The 19,117-nt window shown below is 44.0% G+C and overlaps 2 long non-coding RNA genes and 1 other non-coding gene across 3 annotated transcripts in view; 2 read left to right on the top strand and 1 right to left on the bottom strand.

The window, feature by feature from the left end:
- The window catches only part of LOC118001528, a 30,195-nt gene extending 15,102 nt beyond the window's left edge, over positions 1-15,093 (bottom strand). The window contains exon 1 of the long non-coding RNA XR_004676716.1: positions 14,923-15,093. This is a non-coding gene — a long non-coding RNA (uncharacterized LOC118001528). The remainder of the gene's footprint in view (positions 1-14,922) is intronic.
- LOC118001702 lies at positions 8,026-8,127 on the top strand. Its single transcript, XR_004676810.1, has one exon. It is a non-coding gene; the product is annotated as a U6 spliceosomal RNA (small nuclear RNA).
- Positions 15,094-15,272: 179 nt separating the features above from the next.
- LOC118001527 lies at positions 15,273-17,993 on the top strand. The gene is made up of 3 exons (XR_004676715.1): positions 15,273-15,727; positions 16,624-16,755; positions 17,064-17,993. It is a non-coding gene; the product is annotated as an uncharacterized LOC118001527 (long non-coding RNA).
- The last annotated feature ends 1,124 nt before the right edge of the window (positions 17,994-19,117 follow it).

The following is a 19,117-nucleotide window of genomic DNA, read 5'->3' as shown; positions in this document are numbered from 1 at the left end:
ACAGCACGTGACCCAAAGCGCCCACCCTACCCTGCAGTGTTGGTGTGGCTCAAAGTTCTCGCCCTAAATCATCCAGTTATTACCTGGCTGACTCAGGGTCTCCAGGCAAAGAGGTGTTCCCATCAGACACGACAGTCCAAGGGCTTAGAGATCAACTCCCAGAAGCAATGGCCAGACCTGTCTTTGGGCAAGGTAGTACTGTACGATACACGCCCCCATTTTCTTCTTATTGGCTTGTACTCTCGGGGCCTGGCGGGATCCTGGGCCTCTCCCTCAGAGGCAGCAGCCTGGGCCATCACTGCTCCTCAGGCTTGCCTGGCACTGCACCCGCCACCAAACCACGGTCCGGTAATTCTAAGTATCGTGGTGACGACAGAGGCCCACATGGTGGACGTGGGAACACAAATAACCACCTGGACACCTGCACTTGGTTTTCCTCTAATCGAACACTGAGGTACTTGCATTGATTGTCACACAGGGTTGCCAGGATGAGTGAAAGCTGTCCACAACTACACGGGAGAGAGCACATCTGGAAGCTCCATGTGTGCAACTCTCCTGGATTCTGCCCTGGGCCTCTCTCCCCTTGGCTGATTTTCTTTTTTTTTTTTTTAAGATTTTATTTATTTATTTGACAGAGACAGCAAGAGAGGGAACACAAGCAGGGGGAGTGGGAGAGAGAGAAGCAGGCTTCCCGCTGAGCAGGGAGCCCAATGCGGGGCTCGATCCCAGGACCCTGAGATCATGACCTGAGCCGAAGGCAGACGCTCAACCGACTGAGCCACCCAGGTGTCCCACCTTGGCTGATTTTCATCTGTATCCTCTCCCTGTAGTAAACCATAGCTGTGAATAGAACAGCTTTCAACATGTTCTGGGAGTTCTAGTGGATTGTGGAACCTAAGGCTGGTGTTTAGGCACTCCTCAACTTGGAGCTGGTGTCAGAAGTGAGGGTGGTCTTTTGGACCGCTCCTTCTAACCTCTCAGGGAATAGAAACGTTTCATATTTATGTGTCGATTAATTTATGCATAGGAACCAGACATTGACTTGATAACACCCAGGGGTCTGTATTATGCAGTTGTGTGGGATGGCAGCAAATTTGCGCTATTTTATACTATGATTTTGGCGTGATTTTACTATGCAGTGCCATTGCCTGGTAATATGTGGACGCTAAGCCTTTTTGTAATCATTGGGTTGTACTTCTCTTAAACACCAGGGGGCTGGCTCTGAGGAAACAACCAGAGAGAAAGGCTGGCTTCTGCACTGAGTTAGAGGATTAGAGGCAATAAATCCAAGAGGCCACGCTGTCTCAAAAGAAGACAGGTGCCCCTGTCTTTCCTGCCTATAGGTACATGACCTTAAATGGTGCAGTGCCATTCCCATACTGAAAACAAGTCTCCGTCCTCCCCCATCTTGCCTTGAGTAGCATTACCCCAGTTTTGTCCCAGTCCCCTTTTGGTCCAGAGTCCTACCCTTTAGTCTCAGCCCTCGGCACACCACCCCCATTCTCCTGAGCCACGAGACTCTCTGGTCATAGAGTAAGAGGACAGGCACAAGAAATCATTGATCCTCAAAAACAACAGTGCGCCAGAGGGTTCAGGGCTGAACCCAAGCACAGGAACCAGGAGGCTCACCGACTAAAGACCCAACAGGTAAACCAAGGGGTAAAAGTGCAGAACAACGTGTCAGGGGGCTGTGGTCCGGACAGAGGGGGATGGGCAGCACTCAATGAGTCTGGGACCTAGCACCAGCCATTCAGAAAGTTTGCCGTACAGATTTACAACTATGCTAAGACCACTTTCGAATAAGATGGGTAGTGCAGGTATCTTAGAGTATTCCGATTCCTCCTGGTCCCTTATAACATTTCTGTTATAGATGTCATATCCATCAGCTATAATCATCTGTTGCTACTCTTATTTTTAACACATTACATTGATTTGTTCATATATTGACACTGCCTGTCTTCCCCAACTAGAATGTAAGCACCACAGGTGCAGGAATTGGGGCTGTATGCCCGCCGTTTTAGACCCAGGGCCTAAAATAAAATAGTGCCTGGTATGGAGTGGTACTCAGTAAATAATTTGTTCAAGGAGCTGGTGAAATCCTTCTTCTTTTTTCTTTTTTAAAGATTTTATTTATTTATTTATTTGAGAGAAAGACAGAGAAACAGCATGAGAGGGGAGAGGGTCAGAGGGAGAAGCAGGCTCCCCACTGAGCCGGGAACCCGATGTGGGACTCAATCCCAGGACTCCGGGATCATGACCTGAGCCAAAGGCAGTTGCTTAACCAACTGAGCCACCCAGGCGCCCGAAATCCTTCTTCTTACTTGGGCAACTTGATATGCTCTCAAATACACAAACAACAGATGTAAAGTGAAGCTGCAAAGGAATGCTCATTGGTTGGCTAATCCCTTGAGTTGGGTGGAGTGTTCAATGGGAAAGGAAAGAGTTATAAACCCTCATTGGACCTCCCCACAGCACCCCAAGAGGAAAGCCAGGAAGAAAGACGGTTAGTGGTGAATTTCTTACACACTGTTCTTGGGTGTGGGGGGACAGTTATATTTTGTGGCCAATTTTGCACCTTGCAGTCAGCCATTGTTTTAACTTTGTGGCTAATTTAATGCCTATTTTAAACTTGTCTATATCAAATAAAAGGAACATATTTTTATACGGAGTAGATGTGTACATGAAAACAAGATAGCAAATGTACATTTAGACAAGGCCTTTTAAAGGCTTTCATTGCCTATGCATGACACATATTAGACATTAAAATGCCCTCCTACCCCCATACCACACATGAAATGTAATTTAAAAAATGTGTAAGAGTCAAGTGGTGTTTCAGTGGATTGGTGGAAATAACACACTTAGCAGAATTGAAGCTTTTGAGCCCTTACATTTTTTCTTCCTCAGGCAAATCTCATATATTTTTTTTAATATATGAGAGAGAGAGAGAAGAATCGGGGCGAAGGGGCAGAGGGAAAGGGAGGAGCCGGCTCTCCACTGAGCAGGGAGCCCGATGCTGGGCTCGATCCCAGGACCCCAGGATCATGACCTGAGCTGAAGGCAGACACTTAACCGCCTGAGCCACCCAGGCGCCCCCAAATCTCATATTTTTGTATGCAGTTGAAGGGAAGAACATAGGCAGTGCCCACTCTAGGTCATGGTGCCTAACAGAGAGGCTAAATCTCCTTCTCTAGGTGTCTACATATGCTTGGAGGATATAATCCAAATTATCTGACATGGGGGTCTTCTTCTGAGGTCCTGCATCCCTGGGGGAGGGGGGGGTTTGTGCTAAGTTGAAAAACAGAGGAGTCTCTAGTCAAGCCCTGAAACAACTTTTCTAGGACTTGTCCTGATCATTAAACAGTAGTGGGGCAGGTGATGGTCCACTGTTTATGCTCCCAGCAGCCTCAATCACCTGGGCAGGTGAGCATCTCTTTTCATGGCTCAGGTACATTTTTCATTTCAGTTTATAAGCCTGGGTGTAGAAGTTGACCTCTCGTTAGTTTTGGAAACGTGACTCAATCCATTAGACCCTAATGGAAAGGAAATATAGTTTCTAAAACTGAAATAGTGGGCTTTTTGGAGAAACTGCTTGGCATGTGAGGCCGGACTAGAGCTACCTCCCTACCCAGCTTGTACAGAAGTGACTCACACCCTCACCCCACCCAGGAGTATCCTTTGGCTGTCTGTGTATTAAAAATGCCAGATAAGTACTTGAGCTGTTTTTCGGAAGAACTAGTTCCATGTAGGAGGCTTACCTTTTCATAACATGTCCAATTCAACTAATCAACATATCAAATCAACTAATTAAATATTTTGCTAATAGGTCAGGTTAGGAAAATAGAAGAAAAATAATACCTAGTCAGTTATAAATGGAATGTAACTTTAAGGCTATATTTAGCCAGACTTTGAAGCTCTACTGAAAGTCTTGGTTATGCTGTTAATATTGCTATTTTCCAACTTGGAACATATTCTTTGTCTGAAACATTATGTACTTAGGACTAAATTGATGCTACATCTGTCTAGTCTAGCAAATTTTTTTTTTTTTTAAGATTTTACTTATTTATTTATTTGACAGAGAGAGAGCACGAGCAGGGGGAGCACAGAGGGAGAGGGAGAAGCAGGCTTCTTGCTGAGTAGAGAGCCTGATGCGGGGCTCGATCCCAGGACCCTGGGATCACGACCTGAGCCCAAGGCAGACACTTAACTGCCTGAGCCACCCAGGCACCCCCAGTCTAGCAACTTTAAGTTCTGTGGGGAATACAGGGTTATCTGGGAGAGGTTCCTTTTTTTTTTTTTGCTCAGTGACACATTTTGATCTGCTGGTTGTAATGAAGATAGGCCATTCTGATCCACTGGAGAAGCTAAAGTAAATGTTATAGCTATTTCTATTAATAATAGATTTAAAATTGACATCTTATATTCTGGCCCAAAACATCTGCTAAAACTGGCAGCCTCTTAAATTAACCCCTTAAAAATTTTTCATTATCCAGAAAATTCAATATTCAATTTTCACCCCAAAAAGATTGAGGGCAGAACTCTCCCGATGTGTGTGTTCCGCATTTAGGAGCATAGGGCAAAGAATGAAGACAAGGGAAGAGACATTAGATCAGAAAGACTGTTAAAACTGGAAGAAATGAAGGAAATTACCAAATTCTGAACCAACTTGCATTTTTATAGTTCAGGCACCTGACATTTCTTCCAGACCTGCCCCAGGAGTGGAAGGAAGCTACACACCTGCTACTTGGTTAAACTTGGGGATTGAAGAAAGCCTTACATCTCCTCAAAGGGGGTCAACAAAAATGATTTACCATGGGAAATTCACTTATACTTACCCCCAATTTCCTCTCTGCCCCTCATTGTCTTCTTAGCCACACACAACTCCGGCACTTCACCATTTGCTCACCCTGTTTTTCAAGCATCATTTTCTGCAATTTACACCTGCACAACAGTCCCTGAGAAGAATGACCTAGGGCCACACACCAAGCCCCAGATACAGTTTTGTTGGGTTTTCACTCCAGACCTGGCTTCTTAAACTTCATTTTAATATACAAGTGAATCATCTGGGGTCTTGTGAAAAATGTAGGCTCTGATTCAGTCGCTCTGACCCAGGGACTTAAGAGTCTGCATTTCTAACAAGCCTCCAGGTGAAGCCAATGCTAATGGTCCAAAATCACACTCCTAGAGAATGCCTCCCCTTCCTTTCAGAAGCAAGTTTCATTTCTTCTCTGTCGCACGTGAATGTTGCTGCAATCTGGAGATGTGGATGTGTGTGTGCCTATGTGTGCATGCAGGCGTGCGTGTGTTCATGGGTGTGTGTCATTATTTGAGTCCTTACTGTGTTTAGTGATTTGCACACATTATCTTATTTCCACCTCATAACTACCCACATGAATTAGGAACTATTAGTCTTATTGCACAAATGAGGAAACTGAGGCTCAGAGTTTAAAAAACTTGCTCAAGTGAGAAATAGAGCTAAAATTTCAACTTAGTTCTTTGCTTTTATTGGTACCCGGGGCAAACTCAGATATATCTGAGTTCTTCCACATTTTCTTTTCTTTTTTTTTTTTTTATGTTATTTATTTTAGTGGGGGAGGGCAGAGGAGAGAATCCTCAGGTAGACTCCACGCTGAGCATGGAGCCCGACAGAGGCTCTGGTCTCACGACCCTGAGATCATGACCTGAGCCAAAACCAAGAGTGGATTGCTTAACCGACTGAGCCACCCAGGCACCCCCCACATTTTCTAAAAGATTTTGGGCATGTTTTTTACCAAGGCCCACACTCTGACTATCCAAAGGTTGTGATGACATTGGCACTGCTTTCTGCTGCCCCTGCCTTAGGCATGGGTCCCCGGGGCTCTCGGTTGGGGGGTAGGGTGCATCCCATGGCTCACCTCAGGTGAAGCTGCACAGGGGGGATGTTTACGAGTCCCAAGAGGTGGCTTTCGATTCCCAATGTAATAAGCCCTGTGTGGGAAGCCTAGTTGGTGAACCAGGTTTAATTCAGGACATATCTATTGGTCAACATTAGCAGCACAAAAAACAGACTTGTTTCTGGTGAGCGCAACACCTCGGGTTCTGGATCTTCCAGCAGCTGTGTTCGCAGAGTGTCTGCATTTTGGGTGAAATCCAGAAAACACTCTCCTTTGTTCCCTTTATTTCTCACGAAAGGAATGAAAATTTCCATTGCGGGATGTACTTTATCCATTACTTTACTCAGTCCTTAGTCCTCACAATAGCCCCCTGAGGTCAGCAGTGTCACCATCACACCCATTCTAAGGATTAGGAAACTGCGGCTTACAGAGGTGGAAAAAGGTTGCACATTAGTGAGGACTCATGACTCTAAAGCCCGGAGCCCCCTGCCTTTAAAAGATGGGGATAGTAACATAATAAGTGTTTATTTCCATTTGAGGACCGGACATGGTTGGGTATCGTGCCTGGCAGAGGGGCTGTAAATGAATGGGACCAGATCCACATCCGTGCCCTCAGTTTTCTCAGTGTTCATTCTCTCAGGGAAGCCGGGGGGGTGGGGGGGGTGTTGATCCACATTCTTGGTTATAGACCTTAAGGAGCACACAGCTTTCCCTTCTCACCCGGTGACAACGCCCCTCCCAATGGAACACACCACCTTCCATCCCTGGCACTCAGACTCCCGTCTACCTGATGTTGCCAGCTCCCCATTGTTTTATTCCAGCACCTCCAAGAGCTCCTATCTCTGCATCCCTCTGAGTGTTGCTTCTGCCATGCCGGCAAGAAGCTTGCCCTCTCCTGATCATTTTAGGACTACATGTCTCTCCTTTCACTGGGTCTCTGGAACAAATACGATGTCTGGAGCCTCCACATTATGACACTCAGTAGTCGTGTTAGGTATCTGTCTCTCGTGGGCAATCTGGGGCTAGGATTTTAATCTCATAGGTTTCAAATAACTAAGAGAATAGTCAGAAGAAAGACCATTCAGCCTGCATTTTAAGTGACCATTGGTTGCTTAGAAACAGCTTTCTGGAGGCTACCAGACATGACCTTTTCTGGATTCATGGTCTAAACCAAAGGATAACGTTCAGCTCTGGCTAACTGGGGGAGCAGGATAGAATTACTATAAAAAGGGTGTTCACAGGTGTTTCTATGTCCCACATTCTTTCACCATAAGATTTATTTCAAACAGAATTTGGACTGGTTGAAGGTTTCAGGGACACAGAACGACAGGAATTAACCTGAGACCAGCCCCAGCCAGATTCACAGCCTCATCCCCGTCCCTCAGAGCAAGTGGAGAGGGGTCAAACTGGAGCTCTGTGTGCTAAGCAGAGAGTGGAGAGATGGAGCTCCTCAAGATGGACGGTGATACTTAACTTCACCAGTATTGCTTTATTTTTGTCTGAAGGCAGCAGGACGGACAGAGACCCAGAAGGGGTTCTCGGAGTGAGGGCTTGAATCATTTGTCGGTCGCCCAGAGTTTGCTGCTGTTGGATGTGTGTAGTTGTCTGTTTGCCTTGCAGCCTTGGTGACACTTGGTCAGTACCTGGAATATGGCCCACGTGGATGTGAGTTTCTCTAGCACTGGGACCCACTGGGCATGCGCATCCTGCTGTGCGTTGGCATGTTGGGGAACTGCTATGCTTCCTCCTTCTGACTTCGAATAGTGCTTACATTTGCTCCTTAAACATCCTACTTGGGACCCTGTAGGCGACCAGAAAATTTAGGAGTTTTCTCACTGGGGAAAGGTTAACACGAAGCCACCATTTCTCTTCTCCCTCTTGTCATATTTTCTCCACACTGATTTTATTGTAAGGTTCATTCTAAGGTGTGTGGGTAGTGAGTTACTACACTCAAACATATTTCTCCAATCAGGGAATTTGGGTTCCTTTTTAATCATTGTGTCTTCTAAGACAATAAAGTAGTGGGGTTTTAGGAAGCTCCAGAAACTTTCAACACTCAGTAGCTAAAGAGGCAACTTAAAAGGAATGAATCTTGACAGCAACCCAACAGAGGCAGTGCCCAGGGCATGACAAGACCACAGCAAGAAAGGAATTAGTGTGGCTTTGGCCGCACATACACTACAGTTGGAACAATACAGAGATTAGCATGGCTCCATGCAAGGATGACGCACACATTTGTGACGCGTTCCATATGAAAAAAAACAGAGGAGGAAAGGAATTCAACTTTTCCAAGAGTTAAACTGTAAATCCAACATATAAGAAAATAGGGTTGGGGCGCCTGGATGGGCATCTGCCTTCGGCTCAGGTCATGATCCCAGGGTCCTGGGATTGAGCCCCACATTGGGCTCTCTGCTCAGCGGGAGGCCTGCTTCTCCCTCTCCCACTCCCCCTGCTTGTGTTCCTGCTCTTGCTATCTCTCTGTCAGATAAATAAATAAAATCTTCAAAAAAAAAAAAAAAAAGAAAAGAAAATAGGGTGGTTGTGGGCAACATTGCTTCAAAACACCTGTAAGATTTTGTGAACCTGAGTGACTTCGTTGTCATATGATTGTGGGTATTCACAGTCAAAGTTTTCATCATCAGCCGAACTACTGATCTTCTGATTTTTAACTTTCTTGTGAATTTTGTTAGCACAGGCAGCATCCTCAAGTGGAATCCCAGCTAGGACAGGATACTTGGCAGTTTGGGGCTTAGTGGGTGAAGGACCATGGTGAGTGCTGCGTTGGGAAGCTGAGGTCAGCCTCTCCGAGAGCCATGTGTCACCCCGCGGGTGCACCTGAGCACCCTCCCAGCCACAGCACCCATGTGCACCGCCTGCACCAGAAGCTTGGCTTTTTTGCCGTTTCCCTGAAGCATGCATTGTTGCCTATGGGGTTGGAGCAGCAAATTTGAGAAAAGGAGACCCAGCAGTCCTCTAAGTTGGTGTAGAGCTTTTAGTATTCTCAGAGCACATTCGGTAATCCTGTGAGACAGGCAGGGGTCACTAACATAATGACCACTGTGGCCCTTGCCACGGTGAGGTGGAAAGTGCGATCAGGTGCACTCGCATTAGCTCTCTCCTCTTCTTTAAAAGGTTGTGGGTCACCCAGGGACATCCTTCTCCTTCCCAGTTGCAGACAAAGACATGCAGGCAGACAGAGGTACTGAACTGGGCCTAGGTTTGCTTGGCTCCCTGGTGGCTGGGTCAAGACTAGAATCCTGGTCCTGACTAGGCCTGCCTTTGTCTGTGCCTCTCCCAGCACTCAGAAAAGTCTTGTGACAGAAACGAATGCATGCCCAACTCCCACGGATCATTTCAGTCCAAACCAGCCCAACTCCTTGACACTGTTAGATAATATTTTCTTTTGCAAGGTCATTCATGAAACCATCATATTAACTCTGGGTTCTTGTCTCAAAATACCAGAGACAATCTCTCAAATCTATGGAATACCTTGATACCTTGATATGTATCGTTTGTTCTTTTTTTTTTTTTTTTTCTTAAATTGTGAGAGAGCACACATACAGGAGAGTGCATTTACCTGCAGTTTAAAGACTAGTTATAAAGACTGATTATTAATTCTGTTTAAGAAACAGACTATTAATAGCACTCCAGTCTCCTTCCCCATATCCCTCCCCTATCACAACCCTCGTTCTCCTCACTGGAGGTAACCACCATCCTGCTTCTGTGATCATTGTTCTCTTGCTTTTCTTATTTTTCTTATTTTGCCCTTCAGAAAACCTCAAGAAAGGAAAGACAGGAATGGAAAAAGGGAAATCACTGGGGGAAGTTGGTGAAAAGGACAAGAACTTGGAGAGAAAAAAGAGCTAAGGTGAAGAAAAGGGAAAATATGAATGGGGCTGAGGATATCCTATAAGTAGGCAAAAGCCCCAAAGGGGTGCCAGTCCCATGACTGTAGAAGCTAATCTACACACACATTGGCAGACTTTTCAGCTGTGTGGAAACTGACAACTTTGTGGTTCCTTTTAAAATTTTCATTCTGAAAGCTATTGGGCATTTTATACTGTGAATCTCTCTCTCTCTCCCCCCTCCTCCTCTGAGGACATTAAAGTTATAACAAAGTTTCTATCCTTTATCTAGTTTGATGAAGAATTTATTGAAACAACAGAACAATATGAGAAGTTGCTGAAGGGTGAGCCTGAGATTTATTCAATGTTTTCTTACTGGAAAAAGTAAACATTTGTTTCTGGAAATATTCATTTCAATATAGAACACAGAACTCTGGAGTGACAACTATTAGAAAAAGGACTGCTCACATTGATTGAGTGCCCACTATGTCCCTGTCACAGGGCTAAATTTATCATTTGCATTGTGTCTTTAGCCGTCATAAAAGCTTATCAAGTAGACTCTGGCCCGGACCTCAGTGAGAGATGGTAGCCTGGGTTTGACTCAGCTAAGTGGTTCAATACTCCCCATCCCACTGAATGGAGCACTGGGTGTTATACGCAAACAATGAACCATGGAACACTACATAAAAAAAAAAAAAGAATGCTTGAAGAATTCTTAAATAATGATCCAGTGGGCTGGAAGGGAAGGGGAATTTGGGCTAAAATATTCTCTAGTTCTCATGGCTCATATCCGTTCTTCTTAGTGGTTTCAACAGATTAACAGACACCATTTTATCAGGTCACAATTGTAGAACCAAGACTATCGAAAAGACCGAAATTTGATTAAATTCGGAAGTCTTTCACCCTTACAATTTCCTAGAAAAGTTTCTCAAACCAAGAGAAAAGACTAGTGCTTTCATAGCACTTCTTAACCTTCTAATAGCCACATTACTTTCCTTACCTAAGGAAACATGGATGTCCCCACCATTGCTGATAAACAGTCATGAAATTGACACATATTATTTTTTTGAGAAACCTTCAACTAGTAATCAGACCTGCCGTTCAACTAGTAATCAGCAGACCTGCCGTTTACAAACCGTATGACTTTGCAGAAGGCCTTTAACTTCTCTGCATCTTATCTCTTTACCGTAAAATAAAAATAATCTCTGTGGTCACAGATGCAGTATACCAGTAGATCTCACTAAATGGGGAAGGTTGGCTAGCCCCTTACCCAATTCTTGTCCAGGAACTTTATTGTCTGGAATATCCCTGAAGCTCCCCATTCTCTTTGTTTCTGCCCTACTCCACCCCAAATGAGGCCAGTCACTGGTACGTGGTAGGGATTAAGTACATATGTATTGAATAAGTAAATGAAATGCATCTCCAGAAACTTTTCCATGATCATTCCGGCAAGAACTCCTCCCTAATACCCTATGAAATCCTCCAGCCCTCCCTGAGTCTGTGATGCTACTCTTGTGCTTGAGACACTCTCCTGGGCATTACCATTATTTGTAAATAGGAGACAGAGAGGGGCAGCAGAGAGGGCTGTGGGCTGAAGAGTCAGGAGGCCCACTTCTGTTGTGAGTTCGAGCAAGTCATGTTTGCCCCGTTGGCCTTCACAGTGCCATAGTCTATGATATGAGTGAGCTAAATGATCTCCAAGATCCTTTCCTATACTCTTGATCTGAGAGTTTTAAAAATCCTTCTGAAGAAGATCATCAGCTCCTAGAAGCAAGGATCATATCTAATAATCTAGTATCTTCTGCATCACTAACAAGCAGTAGCACAGAGCCCAGTTTAGATGCTCATTCAGTTTTGGACAAATGTATAACTGCTTTTAGGAAATGGAGATTTTGCAGTCTCTCCATTAATAATAGTACTAAAATTTCCAAAGCATGGTCACAAGGTGATCTTATCCCTGCTCAAGGAAATTCTACAATGGGCAGATCAGAAAATAGGCTCAGGGAAGCCTGACATCATCAACTAGACAGGGACACTGGCTCCCTGGAAAGTTCCTATGGTGGTTTCCTCTCCACCATCCTCTACTGCCTCTCATTAAGTCAAGTAGCAACAGTATTGGAAGTTGGGGAAATTAATTCTGGCCTTTGCCAATGCACTAGTGAAATTTGGTTCCTATTCTGGATAAAAAGTTCCTGATTCTCAGCAATGTACAGGTGGTAAAAGAAATTTAAAGGCCATTTATTTCTTCAAGACCCTATGAAAAGAGCACTATTAATAGTACATCTTTAAATGCATTACTTATATAGGCAGTCACTCACAAAGAAGAAAATTTAACTTTACTAAACACTAGTTATTGACAGTATTCAGTGTTTTATTTATCTCATTTCATCTTTTCAAAAATCCTGCTAGATAGATATTATTATTGTTTTAGAGCAAAGGAAGCTAAAGCTCAGATTTGCTTAAAGTCACATGGCTGGGGAGGGCTAAAGCTGGCGTTTGGACCTCGTCTGCCGGGGTTCTTGCTGTACATCCGTCCTGCTGCCACACAGACCTGGAGTGATACCTGCTGTGCTTTTCAAAGAATTCAGGCTCCCAGCCTCCACCCCTGAATCAGAGAATCTGGGGAGTGGGGTGAGTATTTTTAACAACCCACCACCCTGAGATGAACTTTGAGAACCAGAAGCACTTATACTACAACACAGTCATAGTAAATGTATAGCGTCTTAAACAATCATGATTAACCAAGACACAAAAATGTGTGAAACCATCAAACAAATCTCAGATTTTCCATAAAGCAAATGGTAGGCATTTCCTCAACAACTGGGGTCTTTAACTCACTACTCTGGATGAAAACAAAATCACTCAACAAAATTAGAAGAGACCCTCCTACAGGCTTACCTGGACCATGGAAGGACAGTATCCTAACCTCACTTTGCTCAACCCACAGATGGACACTTGCTTTTCGGCCAAGTGTCTATGATTGAAATTGATGGAATGGTGCTCACGCAGACTAGAGCCATCCTCAGCTACCTTGCTGCCAAGTACGACTTGTATGGGAAGGACATGAAGGAGACAGTCAGGTAGCATAGTGTTCACATCTGTACTTGATTCTTATCTAAGCTCTGTAGTCCTGCACCTGCTGGGACCCAGTTAAGGTGTAGCCTTTCTGCCTAGACTGGGGGGAGAAGGCAAGGGGGAACAAAGGGGAGATGCTCTTGCTACGCCCATATGCAAAAGCAATCTATTTCTCATCATTTTGATGCATAACTGTATAAATACCCCAGTTCTTCCCTTTTACTACTCATAGTGGTGGGCATTCAACATTCTCATTTCTTTCTCCACTCCTAACAAAATACGTTCTCATAAAATGACCTGGTAAACTATTCTACAATGACTGACTCAGCAAACAAACATTGAGCATTATATCAATAATCTATTACCACAAATAATGCTGTGTAACTTATCACCTTGAAACACAGCAACTTAAGTCAGCATGCATTTATTACTGGGTCATGTGGGCTTTGGCATTATCTGGGCCAGGCTTGACTCCTCTTGGCTGGACTCACTCATATGGTCTGTGGTCAACCAACAGTCAGCCAGGAGGCTCTGGTTTTGGGTGTTGAGTATCAACCGAGGGGCAAATGAGCCATGTGTCTCTCATCCTCTCATGCCGAGCTTGTTCTTGGGGTAGCTAGGGAGGGTTCTAAGAGAGAGACTGAAAGCACACAAGGCCTCTTAAGTTCTAGGCTCAGAACTGGTCAATTCCACTTCACTCCATTAGTCAAAGCAAGTCATGAGATCAACCCAGAAAAGAGACCCCATCTATTGATGGAAGGAGCTGTTGAGTTTTATCACAATTACTCAGGGGTGAAAATTGGTGTCCATGGTTTTGCACATATATACAAGCATCTACTATGTGCTGGACACTATGCTAGGCCTGACTGAGGATGGCTGGATTATTACTCCCAGGAATGGTTCAGAGTTATAGAAGACAAGTAAACTAAAGACAAAGCAAAGACTTACAACTATTAAAGTTTTATCTGGATTTGGGGTCAAAGGGCCATTTTAATGGTCCTTGAAATCTCATCCCCATAAGCATGACACTATGGGATGGTCCGTACATATATATAGAAGACATGGTGGGAGAAAGATCCAAATTCAATTGTTCAGAAGAAGGAGAGAGAGAGTATGTCACAGGAATGAGCAAAGTCCATAACAAGAAGCAGCATGCCCCAACTTTTCCACTGCTCCAACTTTAAAATGAACTTAGTCATCCTAACTTGCAGTCCCAAAGGTATATGGCAAGAGAAGCAATTTCAAACTGTGTGAAAAGAATCCTTTTATAATAATGTAAACAAGTAGTAGTATGCAAAAGCAATCTGTTTGTCATAGTTTTGATGCATGTGTTGTTTTTTTACAATTAAAGGTGACCAGCTAGGTAACAATCTAACCTGTAAGAAAAATGATTTGTAATTCAGATAGGACAATAATGTAAATTATGCTTTTATATATGTTAAAATGCAAAACACAAAGATGACCATTGAACCAAATTTGTGAGCAATTAGCATATAGTGGGGGATACACAGACACACAACCCCTAAGGTTTGCGCACTGGTCGTAGAGATAACTTGCACAGCATAACTGCACCAACAGGCAAATAATCAATGATAACAGATCTACCATTCTTGGTTATTGTTGTTGTTGTTTTTAGCTTTTTGTGTACGTCAATGAAAGGAAAATTTTAGAGAATGACATCCAGGTATCTGTCTGACCTGACTAGGAAAGCAAACTTTTCTTTCTCAGTTGCCAGGTCAGGGGAAGACCTGCTAAATTATGTATCTTCCCTAAAGAAGTGAAAAGGTTCTGGTACTAACAGTTTTGCACTTCTGGTAAACTTCATTCGGTTGGGTTTTTAAAGCCATAATAATTATTTGTTTATGGCAGATTTCAACTTGGAGGCTCTTAATTTTTTCACACATCCCTTCATCCAATGAACATCTCCAGAGACCCTAGTATCCTCGGGTCCCTTGGAGGGCTCTGGTTCCAGAACTCATTCCTGAGCATGGACTCCTAAGGGAAAGGGTGTGAAACGTCATCTGGCCCAATATCCATCTACGCCATCGCGGTGGCGAAGTAGGACACCCCCATACTCAAAGGTTACCGTGGGAACGCGAGTCACGCGCTCTTTCGTCAGGATCAACACGTACACTGATGGCACCCTGGACCTCATGATAACGATCGCGCTGGCTGCGTTCAAACCCTCCGCGGAAAAAGAGGAGGATCTTGCTTTAGCCGGGAAGAGAGCGAAAACTCGTTACTTCCCCGCCTTTGAAAACAGGCGGCGGGAATCCAGTTTGCCTCGCGGCGGCAAGATCTCACCCCGCGCCGGGGAGGGGCGTCTGCGTGCTCTCGCGAGAGCCTGGGTCTGGGTCGGCGACCGCTGCGCGCGCAGATCCCGCGAGGGGGCGGGGGAAGCAGGGGGCGGGGCAAGCAGGGGGCGGGGCTGTGACGTCCTCGAGCGGCCCCCAGTTCCCCCTCCCATTCCAGAGAGGGGCGAGAACTGAGAGGCGGGTTTCGCGCGCAGCAAGTTCGCACTGACGCTTCCCGGGATGCGGGGATCCAGGACTGATTTCCTGTTGCTGAGAAGAATAGTTCCCGAGTGAATATCTGAAAAGCTGAATATCAGCTATGGTAGTGCTTTCTTGCCCTCGGACCAAAACTTTAATAAGGGTTCCCAAACAAATGACATGACGGAATTATGTGGAACCTCTAACAAAACAGAATGGCAATAAACCAAATGCAACGAAAGGATACAGCCTTTCTGTTCTGATTTTTAAAATAAGCCATCAGCAGCCCAGGGCATCGGCACCTTAAATTCACCGTGTCAGATGTTTCTTTAATACTGGAGGCTAATCATGCCTCAATCAAAAGAACAAGGTCTTTTAAATTTACAACTTTCCCGAAGTCATTTTGGAGTGAATACTAATTACGAATGTCCTTGAAGTACATCTGGTAAGTTTCCAAACATAGAGGACAGCATGGGACATGGTAAGAAAGACTTGTTAGCAGAGGGCTCCATAAATAAAGGCTTGCCAGACAGAAGAATTCTGTGGGATTTCTCCTCAGTCTTAGCCTCGGGAAAGAATGATTTACTACTGATTAAGCTATAATGAAGAGTCTTGCCAGTACCTCAGGTCCTAGACGATCCAGTTCCTCTTTGTTCGGGAGCAATGTACAGTGTTGTTGAAATGCCTTCCATTTAAAAAAACTTGTATGATTATTTGAGTTGTAATGTTAAATGGGCTTTCTGATACTATTTTCTACTTGTGGTATAGTAGCCCGATTCTAACTAATCATGACCTTCGTGTCTCCCTATACTGGTGGGTATAGTTTTACTTAATCAGCTGTAGGCTTATAAGAGAGAGCTCCGTTCCAGCCCTTCACTACCCAAAATGTCTTGATAATCACTGACAAACTTCCAACAAGACTGTGCCAATTTATAGAAATGTTTAAGAGTGCGTAAGAGTTGGTTTCATCTGATCCTTTCCAGCAGTCTAGGAGATAATCAAGAAAAAGATTCTTTTTTATTTTTTTTTTAAAGATTTTATTTATTTATTTGACAGAGAAAGACACAGCGAGAGAGGGAACACAAGCAGGGGGAGTGGGAGAGGGAGAAGCAGACTCCCTGCCGAGCAGGGAGCCCGATGCGGGACTCGATCCAGGGACTCCAGGATCATGACCTGAGCCGAAGGCAGTCGCTTAACCAACTGAGCCACCCAGGCGCCCCAAGAAAAAGATTCTTTAGTAAATTTGATCTGGACAGAAGACTCCCTGCTTTTATAAGTTTTTAGCCAGGCAAAATAGTCTTTACTTTTATTTGATATTCTTTGTCATTTCTCGTTCTGTAGATTTTGAAAGACCATGGAGAGGATTTGCTCGTTGGCAACAAATTCAGTTGGGCAGACATACAACTGTTAGAAGCGATTTTAATGGTGGAAGAACTCGATGCTTCTGTTCTTTCTGACTTCCCTTTGCTAAAGGTAGAGTATTCACATCCACACAAAGTGAATAGAAACAAAGACTAAAATGAAATGTATCTCCAGGTCAATCTTAAAAGAAGACTTGTTAAAAAATCATTTCATGCATCTTGGCAATTTTCTCCTGCTCCATACTACAGGATCATTAGGAAATAAACCCTTATGATGGGAGAGAGATAGGTTATTTTGGTTTCTAACATAAACATTTAGTGCTTTCCTTTTTTTTTTTTTTTTTTTTTTTTAGTGCTTTAAGCGTTTTTTTCCTGATGAAGCAACACTGACAAGTCTGTCTTTGTCGTTTCCCTCCCCAGTGCCTACTGGACAACTCTGCCCCCCTTTAGTGACCCTGATGCCGAGGACACCCCACCATTTCCCTCCATTGCTCAGAGATTCTGCCTGGGTGTCCCTGCCTGTCTCCTGCTGTTGCTGGTCCTTAGACCTCCCTCTCTCAATCTTGCCACTGCCAGACCAGAGCTGGCCTCTCTTCCGATTCCTTAGAAACATTTTATCTAAGAGGTGACCATAGGTTTTGTGGTTTAAGAATAGTATTTTTTTCTTACTACCAAAGAAATGAAAGTTCAGGTCTTTACGTTAGGCATTTGTATGAAACAAAAGAAGAAAAGACCTAACTAGCCAAATGCTACTACTGGATTAGACTCTGATCTATTATTTTACATTTTTCCTCAAAATAAGATCATACTAAATATTGTTTTGTGGCCCCCTTTTAACATTTAAAAAAATTATCATGAATGTTTTGACAGGTCAGCAAATATTCTTCTACAATATCATTTTATTTTCATTAAGCAATAGAGTCACATCTTTTTGAATAATCAGAACTATATAAAAAGGGCATAAACTGAGAAAGCTTATTCCCACCACTGCCCTCCCACCTTTCTGCTCCTATAATCACTTTTATTGGTTTCCTGTGTAACTTCTCAGTGTTCCTATTTATGCAGATACAAGCAAATATGAATAGCTATTTCTCTCTCATCCCCATCCCTGGCTTTCTTACACAAAACAGCAAATATATTCTGTTCTGCCCTGGACTTTTTTTTTTTTTCTTTTCCCTTTCTTTAAACTAAACCGTGCATTCTAGAGCTCTTTCCCTGTCAATACAGGGACCTTCCTCTTTCTTTTTATATATAAGTCATTTTAAATTACTGGCTTATATACCTTGTAAGGACATACCATAGTTTATATGACCAGTTTTCTTTTCTTGGAAACATAGGTTATTTCCACATTTTCACCCTACTAACATTCTTTTTTTTTTTAAGATTTTATTTATTTATTTGACAGAGAGAGAGAGAGCCCACAAGTAGGAGGATCAGCAGAGGGAGAGGGAGAAGCAGGGTTCCGCTGAGCAGGGAGCCCGACGTGGGGCTCGATTCCAGGACCCTGGGATCATAACGTGAGCCAAAGGCAGACACTTAACTGACTGAGCCACCCAGGCACCCCCACCCTGCTAACATTCTTAACATGATTTCTTTGCTCGCGCCTTACGCGATTTCTTTGCTCACCCTTATAATAAATTCCTAGAACAGGAATCGATAGGTCAAAGAATATGAATTTTTTATTTATTTATTTATTTATTTATTTAAAAGATTGTATTTATTTATTTGACAGAGACACAGCGAGAGAGGGAACACAAGCAGGGGGAGTGGGAGAGGGAGAAGCAGGCTCCACGCAGAGCAGGGAGCCCGATGTGGGACTCGATCCCAGGACCCTGGGATCATGACCTGAGCCGAAGGCAGTCGCTTAACCGACTGAGCCACCCAGGCGCCCGAATATGAATTTTTTAGAGTTTTTAATATGTGCCATCTACTTGGGACAATGAGTTTTTAAGAAGATAATTTCATTCACACTAAACACACTAGCCATTGTATTAGCTTTTTGGGAACCCCCAGCAAACAGGTGTTGAGGGGTTAACTCAGGTTCAACCCACTGGACTCCCTAAGCTGACAGTCTAAGCACCCTCCTCCCGTGGCAAAGTTCTGTTAAAGGTCACGACTGCTATCGAGGCTCTGACTTGACTGGTTCTCATCTCAGGCATTTAAAACAAGAGTCAGGGCTCCTGGGTGGCTCAGTTGGTTAAGCGACTGCCTTCGGCTCAGGTCATGATCCTGGAGTCCCTGGATCGAGTCCCGCATCGGGCTTCCTGCTCGGCGGGGGGTCTGCTTCTCCCTCTGACCCTCCCCTCTCTCATGTGCTCTCTCTCATTCTCTCTCAAATAAATAAATAAAATCTTTAAAAAAATAAATAAATAAATAAAACAAGAGTCAGTAACATCCCTACAATTAAAAGGTTCCTGCAGCTTGGGAGTCAGAGGAAGCCCCCCTGGATAGCCACTACGTGAAGGTGGTCAGAA

This window comes from Mirounga leonina, unplaced genomic scaffold (genome assembly GCF_011800145.1).
Source record: "Mirounga leonina isolate KUSES-001 unplaced genomic scaffold, KU_Mleo_1.0 Mir_53, whole genome shotgun sequence".
NCBI classification, from domain to species: Eukaryota; Metazoa; Chordata; class Mammalia; order Carnivora; family Phocidae; genus Mirounga; species Mirounga leonina.
Note: the sequence above shows the minus strand (reverse complement) of the source record. Positions and strands in the feature narration are given on the sequence as shown.